This window comes from Pseudophryne corroboree, chromosome 2 (genome assembly GCF_028390025.1).
Source record: "Pseudophryne corroboree isolate aPseCor3 chromosome 2, aPseCor3.hap2, whole genome shotgun sequence".
NCBI lineage: Eukaryota > Metazoa > Chordata > Amphibia > Anura > Myobatrachidae > Pseudophryne > Pseudophryne corroboree.
The window spans coordinates 94263608-94281423 of record NC_086445.1 but is presented as its reverse complement, the minus strand read 5'-3'; positions in this window follow the sequence as shown (position 1 = coordinate 94281423).

Genomic DNA, 17816 nt, shown 5'->3' with positions numbered 1-17816 from the left:
ATACATCTATCAGTGTAGAATAGTGGGTGCTGGAGTGAGCACCGTATATCAACGGCGTCCCAAGGGTCCGGTGAGCTCCTTTATGTGTATCAAAAACCTGGAGTGTATACCGCTATGCTCTGCTCACCTCTTACTGCACCTTGTGAGAGAAAGAAACCTTACGATTTTTTATAATAAACTTTTTATTTTTTGGAATACACCTGTGTATGAATCATACCCCTTTCAGACTGACAATTATTTCCCGGGTCATTGCACATGAACGCGCATCAACCCAGGAATTTGCTCAGTGTGAAAGGGTTCTGAAAGAATATCCCAGGTCGAGCGTCCCGGCATTTCATCCCAGGTCTCAACCTGGGTTGAATCCGGAATCGACGCGGGATGCGGTGCAGTATGAATGGGCCCTACCCAGTATTCAGTACGTGGGACTGTTAAAAGGCCTCTCATTGGAGCTTTCTTGGGCTCAGAAAATATGTTGTCATCATCCAGAGCCCGGGAAAGTGGAGGAGAAGCCCTGGAAGCGGAGGAGACAGGCAATATGGCGACCTGGACAGATCAAGAGATCAGAGAGCTGCTCAGCATAAGGGTGGGAGGAGGAAATAAAGAGACAGATAACAGGCTGCAATGCTGTGAGCAGGCCCCACCCCTCCCTTTGCTTGCCTATTGTGACCTCATCTATGTGAGCCAGAAAAATGTCAATTTCTAATGACATACATATTTATTTGCAGGGATTTCCTGGGCTCAGTGTAAACGGGGCTGTCCCGGGTCGATCCCAGGTCTAAGGGGGTCATTCCGAGTTGATCACACGCTATGGATTTTTGCAGCGCAGCGATTATGGCAGAACGGGGCTAATCTGCCCATGCGTATGCACCGCAATGCGCAGGTGCGTCGTACAAGTACAAAGAGCTTTGTGGTTTTGCACAGGTTCTAGCGACGCTTCCAGTCGCACTGGCGGACACAAGGAGATTGACAGGAAGTGGGAGTTTCTAGGTGTCAACAGACCGTTTTCTGGGAGTGTTTGGAGAAACGCAGGCGTGGCCGGGCGTTTGCTGGGCGGGTATCTGATGTCAATACCGGGACCTTCATCACAGCAATCATCGCTGGTCTTGTTCTGCACAAAATGTGTTTGCTGCTGCTCAGCTGCACAGGCGTTCGCACTCCTGCAAAGCGAAAATACACTCCCCCGTTGGCAGCGACTATGCGTTTGCACAGCTGCTAAAAGTAGCTAGCGAGCGATCAACTCGGAATGAGGGCCTAAGTGCAGTGTGAAAGGGGTCATTCCCGGGTTGTGTCCCGGGATGCGTCCAGGAACACATTCCCAGGTGTGACCCGGCTCTGTCAGTCTGAAAGGGGTATCAGTAAATTATTGCAGAGATTGAAAGCGGATTGAAGCATGGCTATGTGCATTGTCTTTCCTCTATGTGGATATAACGTCATTTATACAAAGTGTGGCTAATCATTGAGATTTTTGATATGAGTGACAAGAAACTCTTAGTGCACCTTGTGAGAGAAAGAAAACAGTGCTGTGGATTTCTTTTTGTATGATTTGACTTTCTTTATTAGAGATGTGCACTTGAAATTTTTCGGGTTTTGTGTTTTGGTTTTGGGTTCGGTTCCGCGGCCGTGTTTTGGGTTCGACCGCGTTTTGGCAAAACCTCACCGAATTTTTTTGTCGGATTCGGGTGTGTTTTGGATTAGGGTGTTTTTTTCAAAAAACCCTAAAAAACAGCTTAAATCATAGAATTTGGGGGTCATTTTGATCCCAAAGTATTATTATCCTCAAAAACCATAATTTCCACTCATTTTCAGTCTATTCTGAATACCTCACACCTCACAATATTATTTTTAGTCATAAAATTTGCACCGAGGTAGCTGTGTGAGTAAGATAAGCGACCCTAGTGGCCGACACAAACACCGGGCCCATCTAGGAGTGGCACTGCAGTGTCACGCAGGATGGCCCTTCCAAAAAACACTCCCCAAACAGCACATGACGCAAAGAAAAAAAGAGGCGCAATGAGGTAGCTGTGTGAGTAAGATAAGCGACCCTAGTGGCCGACACAAACACCTGGCCCATCTAGGAGTGGCACTGCAGTGTCACGCAGGATGGCCCTTCCAAAAAACACTCCCCAAACAGCACATGACGCAAAGAAAAAAAGAGGCGCAATGAGGTAGCTGTGTGAGTAAGATAAGCGACCCTAGTGGCCGACACAAACACCGGGCCCATCTAGGAGTGGCACTGCAGTGTCACGCAGGATGGCCCTTCCAAAAAACACTCCCCAAACAGCACATGACGCAAAGAAAAAAAGAGGCGCAATGAGGTAGCTGTGTGAGTAAGATAAGCGACCCTAGTGGCCGACACAAACACCGGGCCCATCTAGGAGTGGCACTGCAGTGTCACGCAGGATGGCCCTTCCAAAAAACACTCCCCAAACAGCACATGACGCAAAGAAAAAAAGAGGCGCAATGAGGTAGCTGTGTGAGTAAGATAAGCGACCCTAGTGGCCGACACAAACACCGGGCCCATCTAGGAGTGGCACTGCAGTGTCACGCAGGATGGCCCTTCCAAAAAACACTCCCCAAACAGCACATGACGCAAAGAAAAAAAGAGGCGCAATGAGGTAGCTGTGTGAGTAAGATAAGCGACCCTAGTGGCCGACACAAACACCGGGCCCATCTAGGAGTGGCACTGCAGTGTCACGCAGGATGGCCCTTCCAAAAAACACTCCCCAAACAGCACATGACGCAAAGAAAAAAAGAGGCGCAATGAGGTAGCTGTGTGAGTAAGATAAGCGACCCTAGTGGCCGACACAAACACCTGGCCCATCTAGGAGTGGCACTGCAGTGTCACGCAGGATGGCCCTTCCAAAAAACACTCCCCAAACAGCACATGACGCAAAGAAAAATTAAAGAAAAAATAAGAATTTACTTACCGATAATTCTATTTCTCGGAGTCCGTAGTGGATGCTGGGGTTCCTGAAAGGACCATGGGGAATAGCGGCTCCGCAGGAGACAGGGCACAAAAAGTAAAGCTTTAGGATCAGGTGGTGTGCACTGGCTCCTCCCCCTATGACCCTCCTCCAAGCCAGTTAGGTACTGTGCCCGGACGAGCGTACACAATAAGGGAGGAATTTTGAATCCCGGGTAAGACTCATACCAGCCACACCAATCACACCGTACAACTTGTGATCTAAACCCAGTTAACAGTATGATAACAGCGGAGCCTCTGAAAAGATGGCTCACAACAATAATAACCCGATTTTTGTAACTATGTACAAGTATTGCAGATAATCCGCACTTGGGATGGGCGCCCAGCATCCACTACGGACTCCGAGAAATAGAATTATCGGTAAGTAAATTCTTATTTTCTCTATCGTCCTAGTGGATGCTGGGGTTCCTGAAAGGACCATGGGGATTATACCAAAGCTCCCAAACGGGCGGGAGAGTGCGGATGACTCTGCAGCACCGAATGAGAGAACTCCAGGTCCTCTTTTGCCAGGATATCAAATTTGTAGAATTTTACAAACGTGTTCTCCCCTGACCACGTAGCTGCTCGGCAGAGTTGTAATGCCGAGACCTCTCGGGCAGCCGCCCAAGATGAGCCCACCTTCCTTGTGGAATGGGCCTTAACCGATTTAGACTGTGGCAGGCCTGCCTCAGAATGTGCAAGTTGAATTGTGTTACAAATCCAACGAGCAATCGCCTGCTTAGAAGCAGGCGCACCCAACTTGTTGGGTGCATACAGTATAAACAGCGAGTCAGATTTTCTGACTCCAGCTGTCCTGGAACATATTTTCAGGGCCCTGACAAATCCTAACAACTTGGAGTCCTCCAAGTCCCTAGTAGGTGCAAGGCACCACAATAAGCTGGTTCAGGTGAAACACTGACACCACCTTAGGGAGAGAACTGGGGACGAGTCCGCAGCTCTGCCCTGTCCGAATGGACAAACAGATATGGGCTTTTTTGAGAAAAAACCACCAATTTGACACTCGCCTGGTCCAGGCCAGGGCCAAGAGCATGGTCACTTTTTATGTGAGATGCTTCAAATCCACATATTTGACTGGTTTTAAACCAATGTGATTTGAGGAATCCCAGAACTACGTTGAGATCCCACAGTGCCACTGGAGGCACAAAAAAGGGGTTTGTATATACAATACTCCCTTGACAAACTTCTGGACTTCAGGAACTGAAGCCAATTCTTTCTGGAAGAAAATTTACAGGGCCGAATTTGAACCTTAATGGACCCCAATTTGAGGCCCATAGACACTCCTGTTTTCAGGAAATGCAGGAAACGACCGAGTTGAAATTTCTTTGTGGGCCTTCCTGGCCTCACACCACGCAACATATCTTCGCCACACGTGGTGATAATGTTGTGCGGTCACCTCCTTTCTGGCTTTGACCAGGGTAGGAATGACCTCTTCCGGAATGCCTTTTTTCCCTTAGGATCCGGCTTTCCATCGCCATGCCGACAAACGCAGCTGCGGTAAGTCTTGGAACAGACATGGTACTTGCTGAAGCAAGTCCCTTCTTAGCGGCAGAGGCCATAAGACCTCTGTAAGCATCTCTTGAAGTTCCGGGTACCAAGTCCTTCTTGGCCAATCCGGAGCCATGAGTATAGTTCTTACTCCTCTACGTCTTATAATTCTCAGCACCTTAGGTATGAGAAGCAGAGGAGGGAACACATACACCGACTGGTACACCCACGGTGTTACCAGAACGTCCACATCTATTGCCTGAGGGTCTCTTGACCTGGCGCAATACCTGTCCCGTTTTTTGTTCAGACGGGACGCCATCATGTCCACCTTTGGTATTTCCCAACGGTTTACAATCATGTGGAAAAAACTTCTCAATGAAGTTTCCACTCTCCCGGGTGGAGGTCGTGCTGAGGAAGTCTGCTTCCCAGTTTCCATTCCCGGGATGAAAAACTGCTGACAGTGTTATCACATGATTTTCCGCCCAGCGAAAAGTCCTTGCAGTTTCTGCCATTGCCCTCCTGCTTCTTGTGTAGCCCTGTCTGTTTACGTGGGCGACTGCCGTGATGTTTTTCCCACTGGATCAATACCGGCTGACCTTGAAGCAGAGGTCTTGCTAAGCTTAGAGCATTATAAATTTACCCTTAGCTCCAGTATATTTATGTGGAGAAAAGTCTCCATACTTGATCACACTCCCTGGAAATTTTTTCCTTGTGTGACTGCTCCCCAGCCTCTCAGGCTGGGCTCCGTGGTTACCAGCATCCAATCCTGAATGCCGAATCTGCTGCCCTCTAGAAGATGAGCACTCTATAACCACCACAGGAGAGACACCCTTGTCCTTGGATATTGGGTTATCCGCTGATGCATCTGAAGATGCGATCCGGACCATTTGTCCAGCAGATCCCACTGAAAAGTTCTTACGTGAAATCTGCCGAATGGAATTGCTTCGTAGGAAGCCACCATTTTTACCAGGACCCTTGTGCAATGATGCACTGTTTTTAGGAGGTTCCTGACTTGCTCGGATAACTCCCTGGCTTTCTCTTCCGGGAGAAACACCTTTTTCTGGACTGTGTCCAGAATCATCCCTAGGCACAGCAGACGTGTCGTCGGGATCAGCTGCGATTTTGGAATATTTAGAATCCACCCGTGCTGATTGTAGCAGTATCCGAGATAGTGCTACTCCGACCTCCAACTGTTCCCTGGACTATGCCCCTATCAGGAGATCGTCCAAGTAAGGGATAATTAAGACGCCTTTTCTTCGAAGAAGAATCATCAATTCGGCCATTACCTTGGTAAAGACCCCAGGGTGCCGTGGACAATCCAAACGGCAGCGTCTGAAACTGATAGTGACAGTTCTGCACCACGAACCTGAGGTACCCTTAGTGAGAAGGGCAAATTTGGGACATAGAGGTAAGCATCCCTGATGTCCCGGGACACTATATAGTCCCCTTCTTCCTGGTTCGTTATCACTGCTCTGAGTGACTTCATCTTAATTTGAACCTTTGTAAGTGTTCAAAAAAAAATTTTTAGAATAAGTCTCACCTAGCCTTCTGGCTTCAGTACCACAATATAGTGTGGAATAATACCCCTTTTCTGTAGTAGGAGGGGTAATTTAATTATCACCTGCTGAGAATACAGCTTGTGAATTTTTTCCCATACTACCTCCTTGTCGGAGGGAGACTTGGTAAAGCAGACTTCAGGAGCCTGCGAAGGGGAAACGTCTCGACATTCCCATCTGTACCCCCGGGATACTACTTGTAGGATCCAGGGGTCCTGTACGGTCTCAGCGCCATACTGAGAACTTGTCAGACGCGGTGGAACGCTTCTGTTCCTGGGAATGGGCTGCCTGCTGCAGTCTTCTTCCCTTTCCTCTATCCCTGGGCAGATATGATCTTATAGGGACGAGAGGACTGAGGCTGAAAAGACGGTGTCTTTTTCTGCAGAGATGTGACTTAGGGTAAAAAACGGTGGATTTTCCAGCAGTTGCCGTGACCACCAGGTCCGATGGACCGACCCCAAACAAGTCCTCTTCCTGTATACGGCCATACTGTGCCGTTTGGAATCTGCATCACCTGACCACTGTCGTGTCCATAACATCTTCTGGCAGTTATGGACATCGCGTTTATTCATGATGCCAGAGTGCAAATATCCCTCTGTGCATCTCGCATATATAGAAATGCTCTATAGTCAATAAAATACTGTCCCTGTCAAGGGTATCAATATTTTTAGTCAGGGAATCCGACCAAGCCACCCTAGCTCTGCACATCCAGGCTGAGGCGATCGCTGGCCGCAGTATAACACCAGTATGTGTGTATATACTTTTTATTATATTTTCCAGCCTTGTCAGCTGGTCCTTGAGGACGGCCCTATCTATAGACGGTACCGCCACTTGTTTTGATAAGCGTGTGAGCGCCTTATCCACCTTAAAGGGTGTTTCCCAACGCGCCCTAACTTCTGGCGGGAAAGGGTATACCGCCCATAATTTTCTATCGGGGGGAACCCACGCATCATCACACACTTTATTTAATTTATCTGATTCAGGAAAAACTATGGTAGTTTTTTCACATCCCACATAATACCCTCTTTTGTGGTACTTGTAGTATCAGAAATACGTAACACCTCCTTCATTGCCTTTAACGTGTGGCCCTAATAAGGAATACGTTTGTTTATTCACCGTCGACACTGGATTCAGTGTCCCTGTCTGTGTCTGTGTCGACCGACTAAAGTAAACGGGCGTTTTAAAACCCTTGACGGTGTTTTTGAGACGTCTGGACCGTACTAATTGTTTGTCGGCCGTCTCATGTCGTCAACCGACCTTGCAGCGTGTTGACATTATCACGTAATTTCCTAAATAAGCCATCCATTCCGGTGTCGACTCCCTAGAGAGTGACATCACCATTACAGGCAATTGCTCCGCCTCCTCACCAACATCGTCCTCCTACCTGTCGACACACACGTACCGACACACAGCACACACACAGGGAATGCTCTGATAGAGGACAGGACCCACTAGCCCTTTGGAGAGACAGAGGGAGAGTTTGCCAGCACACACCAAAACGCTATAATTATATAGGGACAACCTTATATAAGTGTTTTCCCTTATAGCATCTTAATATATATATAAGCATATCGCCAAATTAGTGCCCCCCCTCTCTGTTTTAACCCTGTTTCTGTAGTGCAGTGCAGGGGAGAGCCTGGGAGCCTTCCCTCCAGCCTTTCTGTGAGGGAAAATGGCGCTGTGTGCTGAGGAGATAGGCCCCGCCCCTTTTTCGGCGGCCTCGTCTCCCGCTCTTAACGGATTCTGGCAGGGGTTAAATATCTCCATATAGCCTCCGGAGGCTATATGTGAGGTATTTTTAGCCAAATTAGGTAGTCATTTGCCTCCCAGGGCGCCCCCCTCCCAGCGCCCTGCACCCTCAGTGACTGCCGTGTGAAGTGTGCTGAGAGGAAAATGGCGCACAGCTGCAGTGCTGTGCGCTACCTTTAGAAGACTGAGGAGTCTTCTGCCGCCGATTCTGGACCTCTTCTTACTTCAGCATCTGCAAGGGGGCCGGCGGCAAGGCTCCGGTGACCATCCAGGCTGTACCTGTGATCGTCCCTCTGGAGCTGATGTCCAGTAGCCAAGAAGCCAATCCATCCTGCACGCAGGTGAGTTCACTTCTTCTCCCCTAAGTCCCTCGTTGCAGTGATCCTGTTGCCAGCAGGACTCACTGTAAAATAAAAAACCTAAGCTAAACTTTCCTAAGCAGCTCTTTAGGAGAGCCACCTAGATTGCACCCTTCTCGGCCGGGCACAAAAATCTAACTGGCTTGGAGGAGGGTCATAGGGGGAGGAGCCAGTGCACACCACCTGATCCTAAAGCTTTACTTTTTGTGCCCTGTCTCCTGCGGAGCCGCTATTCCCCATGGTCCTTTCAGGAACCCCAGCATCCACTAGGACGATAGAGAAAAGAGGTGCAAGATGGAATTGTCCTTGGGCCCTCCCACCCACCCTTATGTTGTATAAACAGGACATGCACACTTTAACCAACCCATCATTTCAGTGACAGGGTCTGCCACACGACTGTGACTGAAATGACGGGTTGGTTTGGACCCCCACCGAAAAAGAAGCAATTAATCTCTCCTTGCACAAACTGTCTCTACAGAGGCAAGATGTCCACCTCATCATCATCCTCCGATATATCACCGTGTACATCCCCCTCCTCACAGATTATCAATTCGTCCCCACTGGAATCCACCATCTCAGCTCCCTGTGTACTTTGTGGAGGCAATTGCTGCTGGTCAATGTCTCCACGGAGTTATTGATTATAATTCATTTTAATGAACATCATCTTCTCCACATTTTCTGGAAGTAACCTCGTACGCCGATTGCTGACAAGGTGAGCGGCGGCACTAAACACTCTTTCGGAGTACACACTTGTGGGAGGGCAACTTAGGTAGAATAAAGCCAGTTTGTGCAAGGGCCTCCAAATTGCCTCTTTTTCCTGCCAGTATAAGTACGGACTGTGTGACGTGCCTACTTGGATGCGGTCACTCATATAATCCTCCACCATTCTTTCAATGGGGAGAGAATCATATGCAGTGACAGTAGACGACATGTCCGTAATCGTTGACAGGTCCTTCAGTCCGGACCAGATGTCAGCATCAGCAGTCGCTCCAGACTGCCCTGCATCACCGCCAGCGGGTGGGCTCGGAATTCTGAGCCTTTTCCTCGCACCCCCAGTTGCGGGAGAATGTGAAGGAGGAGATGTTGACAGGTCGCGTTCCGCTTGACTTGACAATTTTCTCACCAGCAGGTCTTTGAACCCCAGCAGACTTGTGTCTGCCGGAAAGAGAGATCCAAGGTAGGTTTTAAATCTAGGATCGAGCACGGTGGCCAAAATGTAGTGCTCTGATTTCAACAGATTGACCACCCGTGAATCCTTGTTAAGCGAATTAAGGGCTCCATCCACAAGTCCCACATGCCTAGCGGAATCGCTCCGTGTTAGCTCCTCCTTCAATGTCTCCAGCTTCTTCTGCAAAAGCCTGATGAGGGGAATGACCTGACTCAGGCTGGCAGTGTCTGAACTGACTTCACGTGTGGCAAGTTCAAAGGGCAGCAGAACCTTGCACAACGTTGAAATCATTCTCCACTGCGCTTGAGACAGGTGCATTCCACCTCCTATATCGTGCTGAATTGTATAGGCTTGAATGGCCTTTTGCTGCTCCTCCAACCTCTGAAGCATATATAGGGTTGAATTCCACCTCGTTACCACTTCTTGCTTCAGATGATGGCAGGGCAGGTTCAGGCGTTTTTGGTGTTGCTCCAGTCTTCTGTACGTGGTGCCTGTACGCCGAAAGTGTCCCGCAATTCTTCTGGCCACCGACAGCATCTCTTGCACGCCCCTGTCGTTTTTTAAAAAATTCTGCACCACCAAATTCAAGGTATGTGCAAAACATGGGACGTGCTGGAATTTGCCCAGATTTAATGCACACACAATATTGCTGGCGTTGTCCGATGCCACAAATCCACAGGAGAGTCTAATTGGGGTAAGCCATTCCGCGATGATCTTCCTCAGTTGCCGTAAGAGGTTTTCAGCTGTGTGCGTATTCTGGAAACCGGTGATACAAAGCGTAGCCTGCCTAGGAAAGAGTTGGCGTTTGCGAGATGCTGCTACTGGTGCCGCCGCTGCTGTTCTTGCGGCGGGAGTCCATACATCTACCCAGTGGGCTGTCACAGTCATATAGTCCTGACCCTGCCCTGCTCCACTTGTCCACATGTCCGTGGTTAAGTGGACATTGGGTACAGCTGCATTTTTTAGGACACTGGTGACTCTTTTTCTGAGGTCTGTGTACATTTTCGGTATCGCCTGCCTAGAGAAATGGAACCTAGATGGTATTTGGTACCGGGGACACAGTACCTCCAACAAGTCTCTAGTTGGCTCTGCAGTAATGATGGATACCGGAACCACGTTTCTCACCACCCAGGATGCCAAGGCCTCAGTTATCCGCTTTGCAGCAGGATGACTGCTGTGATATTTCATCTTCCTCGCAAAGGACTGTTGGACAGTCAATTGCTTGGTGGAAGTAGTAAAAGTGGTCTTACGATTTCCCCTCTGGGATGACCATTGACTCCCAGCAGCAACAACAGCAGCGCCAGCAGCAGTAGGCGTTACACGCAAGGATGCATCGAAGGAATCCCAGGCAGGAGAGGAATCGTCAGAATTGCCAGTGACATGGCCTGCAGGACTATTGGCATTCCTGGGGAAGGAGGAAATTGACACTGAGGGAGTTGGTGGGGTGGTTTGCGTGAGCTTGGTTACAAGAGGAAGGGATTTACTGGTCAGTGGACTGCTTCCGCTGTCGCCCAAAGTTTTTGAACTTGTCACTGACTTATTATGAATGCGCTGCAGGTGACGTATAAGGGAGGATGTTCCGAGGTGGTTAACGTCCTTACCCCTACTTATTACAGCTTGACAAAGGCAACACACGGCTTGACAAATGTTGTCCGCATTTCTGTTGAAATACTTCCACACCGAAGAGCTGATTTTTTGGGTATTTTCACCAGGCATGTCAACGGCCATATTCCTCCCACGGACAACAGGTGTCTCCCCGGGTGCCTGACTTAAACAAACCACCTCACCATCAGAATCCTCCTTGTCAATTTCCTCCCCAGCGCCAGCAACACCCATATCCTCCTCATCCTGGTGTACTTCAACACTGACATCTTCAATCTGACTATCAGGAACTGGACTGCGGGTGCTCCTTCCAGCACTTGCAGGGGGCGTGCAAATGGTGGAAGGCGCATGCTCTTGACGTCCAGTGTTGGGAAGGTCAGGCATCGCAACCGACACAATTGGACTCTCCTTGTGGATTTGGGATTTCGAAGAACGCACAGTTCTTTGCGGTGCTTTTGCCAGCTTGAGTCTTTTCATTTTTCTAGCGAGAGGCTGAGTGCTTCCATCCTCATGTGAAGCTGAACCACTAGCCATGAACATAGGCCAGGGCCTCAGCCGTTCCTTGCCACTCCGTGTGGTAAATGGCATATTGGCAAGTTTACGCTTCTCCTCCGACAATTTTATTTTAGATTTTGGAGTCCTTTTTTTACTGATATTTGGTGTTTTGGATTTTACATGCTCTGTACTATGACATTGGGCATCGGCCTTGGCAGACGACGTTGCTGGCATTTCATCGTCTCGGCCATGACTAGTGGCAGCAGCTTCAGCACGAGGTGGAAGTGGATCTTGATCTTTCCCTAATTTTGGAACCTCAACATTTTTGTTCTCCATATTTTAATAGGCACAACTAAAAGGCACCTCAGGTAAACAATGGAGATGGATGGATACTAGTATACTTATGGATGGACGAGCGACTGCCGACACAGAGGTAGCTACAGCCGTGGACTACCGTACTGTGTCTGCTGCTAATATAGACTGGATGATAATGAGATGAAATCAATATATATTATATCACACTAGTACTGCAGCCGGACAGGTAGATATATTTATTATGTAATGACTGATGACGGACCTGCTGGACACTGTCAGCTCAGCAGCACCGCAGACTGCTACAGTAAGCTACTATAGTAGTATGTATAAAGAAGAAAGAAAAAAAAAAACCACGGGTAGGTGGTATACAATTATGGATGGACGAGCGACTGCCGACACAGAGGTAGCTACAGCCGTGGACTACCGTACTGTGTCTGCTGCTAATATAGACTGGATGATAATGAGATGAAATCAATATATATATATATAATATCACTAGTACTGCAGCCGGACAGGTATATATATTTATTATGTAATGACTGATGACGGACCTGCTGGACACTGTCAGCTCAGCAGCACCGCAGACTGCTACAGTAAGCTACTATAGTAGTATGTATAAAGAGGAAAGAAAAAAAAAAACCACGGGTAGGTGGTATACAATTATGGATGGACGAGCGACTGCCGACACAGAGGTAGCTACAGCCGTGGACTACCGTACTGTGTCTGCTGCTAATATAGACTGGATGATAATGAGATGAAATCAATATATATATATATAATATCACTAGTACTGCAGCCGGACAGGTATATATATTTATTATGTAATGACTGATGACGGACCTGCTGGACACTGTCAGCTCAGCAGCACCGCAGACTGCTACAGTAAGCTACTATAGTAGTATGTATAAAGAAGAAAGAAAAAAAAAACCACGGGTAGGTGGTATACAATTATGGATGGACGAGCGACTGCCGACACAGAGGTAGCTACAGCCGTGGACTACCGTACTGTGTCTGCTGCTAATATAGACTGGATGATAATGAGATGAAATCAATATATATATATATAATATCACTAGTACTGCAGCCGGACAGGTATATATATTTATTATGTAATGACTGATGACGGACCTGCTGACACAGTCAGCTCAGCAGCACCGCAGACTGCTACAGTAAGCTACTATAGTAGTATGTATAAAGAAGAAAGAAAAAAAAAAAACCACGGGTAGGTGGTATACAATATTATATATATATATTATATACAATTATATATATATATATATATATATATATATATATATTAAACTGGTGGTGACTGGTGGTCAGGTCACTGGTCACACTATCAGCAACTTGCAAGTAGTACTCCTAAGCAGACAATCACAATATATATTATACTGGTGGTCAGTGTGGTCACAATGGCAGTGTGGCACTCTGGCAGCAAAAGTGTGCACTGTACGTTATATGTACTCCTGAGTCCTGCTCTCAGACTCTAACTGCTCCCCACTGTCAGTGTCTCCCCCACAAGTCAGATAATATACAGTCACACTATCTATCACTTCAGCAAGTAACTAGTACTCCTCCTAATGCTCCCCAAAATTACTACTGTGTCTCTCTCTACTGTCTCACTCTCTTCTCTATAAACGGAGAGGACGCCAGCCACGTCCTCTCCCTATGAATCTCAATGCACATGTGAAAATGGCGGCGACGCGCGGCTCCTTATATAGAATCCGAGTCTCGCGATAGAATCCGAGCCTCGCGAGAATCCGACAGCGGGATGATGACGTTCGGGCGCGCTCGTGTTAACCGAGCAAGGCGGGAAGATCCGAGTCGCTCGGACCCGTGTAAAAAAACATGAAGTTCGGGCGGGTTCGGATTCCGAGGAACCGAACCCGCTCATCCCTACTTTCTTATTTGTATTGTGTTGTGGATTGGCTGATCTGCTACAGTATATACAAAAGGACAACAGCTGCTGTTTAAAAAGCAATTGAGAAGGAGGATTCCGCTTTGTTTTTCTTGTGGTGTTTTTGACAATGTCATTCTTGCCCTCTGCAGAGGTTAATCCTTTCCAAGTGGGACGGCCTACCTCATCGGACCAGATCTCACATGATCACTTTGACTCCGGAGGTTCGTCTGTCACTGAACTGGTGGCTACAGGACCATCAATTGAGCAGGGGCCATCCCTTCTGGATCCCTGACTAGGTCCTGCTGACAACGGACACCAGTCTGAGGGGATGGTGTGTGGTGTTGGAGCAACACTCTGTTCAGGGTCACTGGACCAAGGAGGAGTCACTCCTCCCAATAAACATTCTGGTGTTGCGGGCGGTGTTCAATGCATTCACTCTCGCCCTGCCTCTGGTACAGAACAGGCCGGTTCAAGTACGGTCAGACAATGCCACTACGGTGGCATACATAAACCATCAAGGCAGCACTCGAAGCCACATGGCTTTGATTGAAGTCTCAAAAATCTTTCGTTTGGCGGAATGCCATGTGCCAGCAATATCGACAGTGTTCATCCTGGGCATCCTAAACTGGGAAGCGGACTTCCTCAGCTGCCAGAGTTGCCAGGACGTGCACGCCGGAGAGTGGAATCTTCATCCGGAAATCTTTCAACTCCTAGTGGACAAGTGGGGCCTACCAGATGTAGACCTGATGGCGTCTCGACACAATCACAAGGTTTCGGATCAAGGACCAGGGATCCTCAAGCAGAGTTTGTGAACGCACTAACCATTCCATGGAACTTTCGACTGCCCTACGTGTTCCCTCCAGTGTCACTCCTGCCCATGGTCCTGCGGAAGTTCAAACAAGAAGGAGGATTTCTACTTTCAAGTCACTCCAGCGTGGCCCAGACGGCATTGGTTCTCAGACCTGCAGGGTCTATCGACAGAGCGTCTTCTTCTACTTCCTCAGCGCCAAGACCTCCTCGTACAGGGCCCTTGTCTTTATTCGGACCTGGCCAGGCTGGCTTTGACGGCATGGCTCTTGAGCTATCACTCTTGAGAGTCAAAGGTTTCTCTGAGGCCGTCATCCAAACTATGTTAAAAGCCCGCAAACCGGCAACTGCTCGGATTTATTACAGGGTCTGGAATTCTTACTTCACCTGGTGTGCTGATAAGAATTATGATGCATACAGATTCAGAACTTCCAGAATTCTGGCTTTTCTGTAAAAAGGCCTGGACTTAGGCCTTCGTCTGGCCTCCCTCAATGTTCACATATCTGCCTTGTCAGTATGGTTTCAGAGAAAAATTGTGTATATACCTGACGTTCATACATTCACTTTGGGTGTGTTACAGATTCAGCTTCCCTATATCCCTCCTGTGGCTCCATGGGATCTGTCTGTTGTCCTGAATGCCCTGCAAAAGTCTCCATTTCAACCTCTTGAGACGGTGGACCAACCACTTAACTGACGATTTTTCCCTTCAAAAGCGTAAACAACATTGTTTTTTAAAATTGACTTTATTTAATAAAGTTGAAAAAGTATTTTTTTAAATATTTAAACATTATATTATGCACATCTGCAGAACGGATCTCCTCGTCAAAAACGGGGGGACAGGGTGGGACGGGACAGTTGCATGAAATCTGACCATGCCAGTTATTAAATGGCTCACAGCCAAGGTCTTTTTTTTACTGGCTATTGCCTCTGAAAGAAGGGTGTCGGACTTAAGCGCATTGTCCTGTCGTCCACCCTTTCTAATATTTCATCATGACCGGGCAGTTCTTAGACCTCACCCAGGTTATTTACCAAAGGTGGTGTTATCTTTTCACCTTAACCAAGAGATTGTGGTTCCGGCCTTTATCTCTTCTGATTTGTCCTCCAAAGAGCGGTCTTTGGATGTGGTACAGGCTCTCCGTATATATGTGGAGGGGACTGTCTTTATCAAGAGGTCAGATTCCTTTTTTGTTTTGTTTGGTTTTCACAAATGTGGCTGGCCTGCGAATAAGCAAACCTTGTCCAGATGGATAAGAATGGTGGTTGCACAAGCTTATGCGCAGGCTGGTCTCCCAGCTCCTGCTGCTATTAAGGCCCATTCTACTCGGTCTGTTGGACCTTCTCGGGCGTCCCACCGTGGCGCTTCCGCAGAACAATTGTGCAAGGCGGCTACGTGGTTCTCATACCCGCTAAGGCGCATCCCCTCCCTTGAGTAACTGCTTTAGGACATCCCCGATGTTTCCCTGTGGAAACCAATGTAACCTGCTGCAGAAAAGGAGAGTTATGGTAGACTTACCATGGTTAACTCTCTTTCTGCGAGTTACATTGGGCACCTAGCTTCTATGGGTTTGTATGGCAATAGCTGCTGGTCCCTTCTCCTGTCGTGAGAATGTGGTTCTATGTGACTAACATTTACCTTCTCTCTTACCTGCTCCTGCATGGGACTGGTTAATGAAACTGAGCTCACAGTGCCTGGAGGCAGGCTTATAGAGGAGGCACCAATGCATCCTGGGACAGCGTAAATCTTTAGCCTGTTGGTGCCTCTGGATCAAGATCCACTGTACACCCCGATGTTTCTATGTGGAACCCAATGTACTTCGCAGAAAGAGAGTTAACCATGGTAAGTCTACCATAACTTTTCTTATCTGGTTTTTACTTGCATTATGCTGGTTGCAATGTCACCTGTAGGGGCTAAGGGCCTAATTCAGACCCAATTGCTGCAATGGTAGCGATCGCAGCCTGAAGCCCTTTGACCAGTGCGCCTGCAAAGCATCTAACTGGTGCGATCGCCTTTGCCTGATTGACAGTAAGAGGTGGTCGCAGGGCGGGAGGGGGCATACCTACGGCATTAGAACGCAGATGGGGGGGCGTGGTTGGGATGGGCCGTCACAGCTGCGTGACGTCACACGCAGCCGCTGTGACCCAAAACATGGCGGGTAACCGCTTGCCAGTGCAGCTAGACTGCGCAGGTAGGGAGCTACTCGCCGTGTGCGAAAGTGTTGCCGCCGTGCGATGCTTTTGCACCTGTGCAGGGGGGGGGAGGGGGGCTTGACATATGGGGTGGGCTAGCCCTGTGCTGGGCATCTCCCTGCATGTCAGAGAAACTGATCGTAGATGTGCTGATGATCTGCTGAAATTTGGCCTAAAACTACCTCAGATTCTCAAGTCCTAAAAGTAGGTAAAGAGAATCAAATCATCAAATGAGACAAAATAATTAGACGTGCTCATTTTTTATTGAGGAAAATGAGCCAATATCACATATCTGTGAATGGCAAAAGTATGTGAACTTTTAGGCTTAGCAGATAAGTTGAATGCGCAATTAGGTTCATCTAAAAAACATATCCAAAATACGACCATACCTTACACAAGACACTGCTAAAACTCTAATCCACGCTCTCATTATCTCCCGCATTGATTATTGCAATAGTCTCCTAACTGGTCTTCCCAAAACGAGACTCTCACCGCTACAATCCATTCTGAATGCAGCTCTGAGGCTAATCTTCCCCGCTAGACGTTCATCGTCTGCAGATCCACTCTGTCAGTCCCTCCATTGGTTACCTGTACTCTGCCGCATTCAATATAAAATACTTTTACTCACACACAAGGCCATTAACCAAACTACACCAACGTACATCACTTCGCTTATCTCAAAATATCTCCCAACCCGACCTCTTCGCTCTTCACAAGACCTGCGTCTCTCATCCACACTCATTACTCGCTCCCACTCACGATTGCAGGACTTTCATCGGGCTGCACCCACTCTGTGGAATGCCCTACCATGCACAATAAGACTCTGCTCTAGTCTCCAAACCTTCAAGTGTTCCCTGAAAACTCACCTCTTTAGGCTAGCTTATCACATTCCAGAACCGCCCACATAACTGTTATGCACACCAGTGCCTGCAGGAAAGTACTGGTGTCAGGACTGTTATGCACTCCAGTGCCTGCAGGAATGTACTGGTGTTTGAACTGTTATGCAAAACACATGGACTCACAGACAGACTAGGGAATATGACATAACGTACACAGAAGGTGGAAGGGTAACAAAATACACACAACGTGAACAGAGAAGCCCAGAGGCTAAGGAACAGGGTATCTCCCTTGTATTAGAACTGCTCAGATGTGAAAAGCAAGATGTTGTGTTTTTAATACATAGAAAACCCGAAATGCTGTTGCTAAGGGC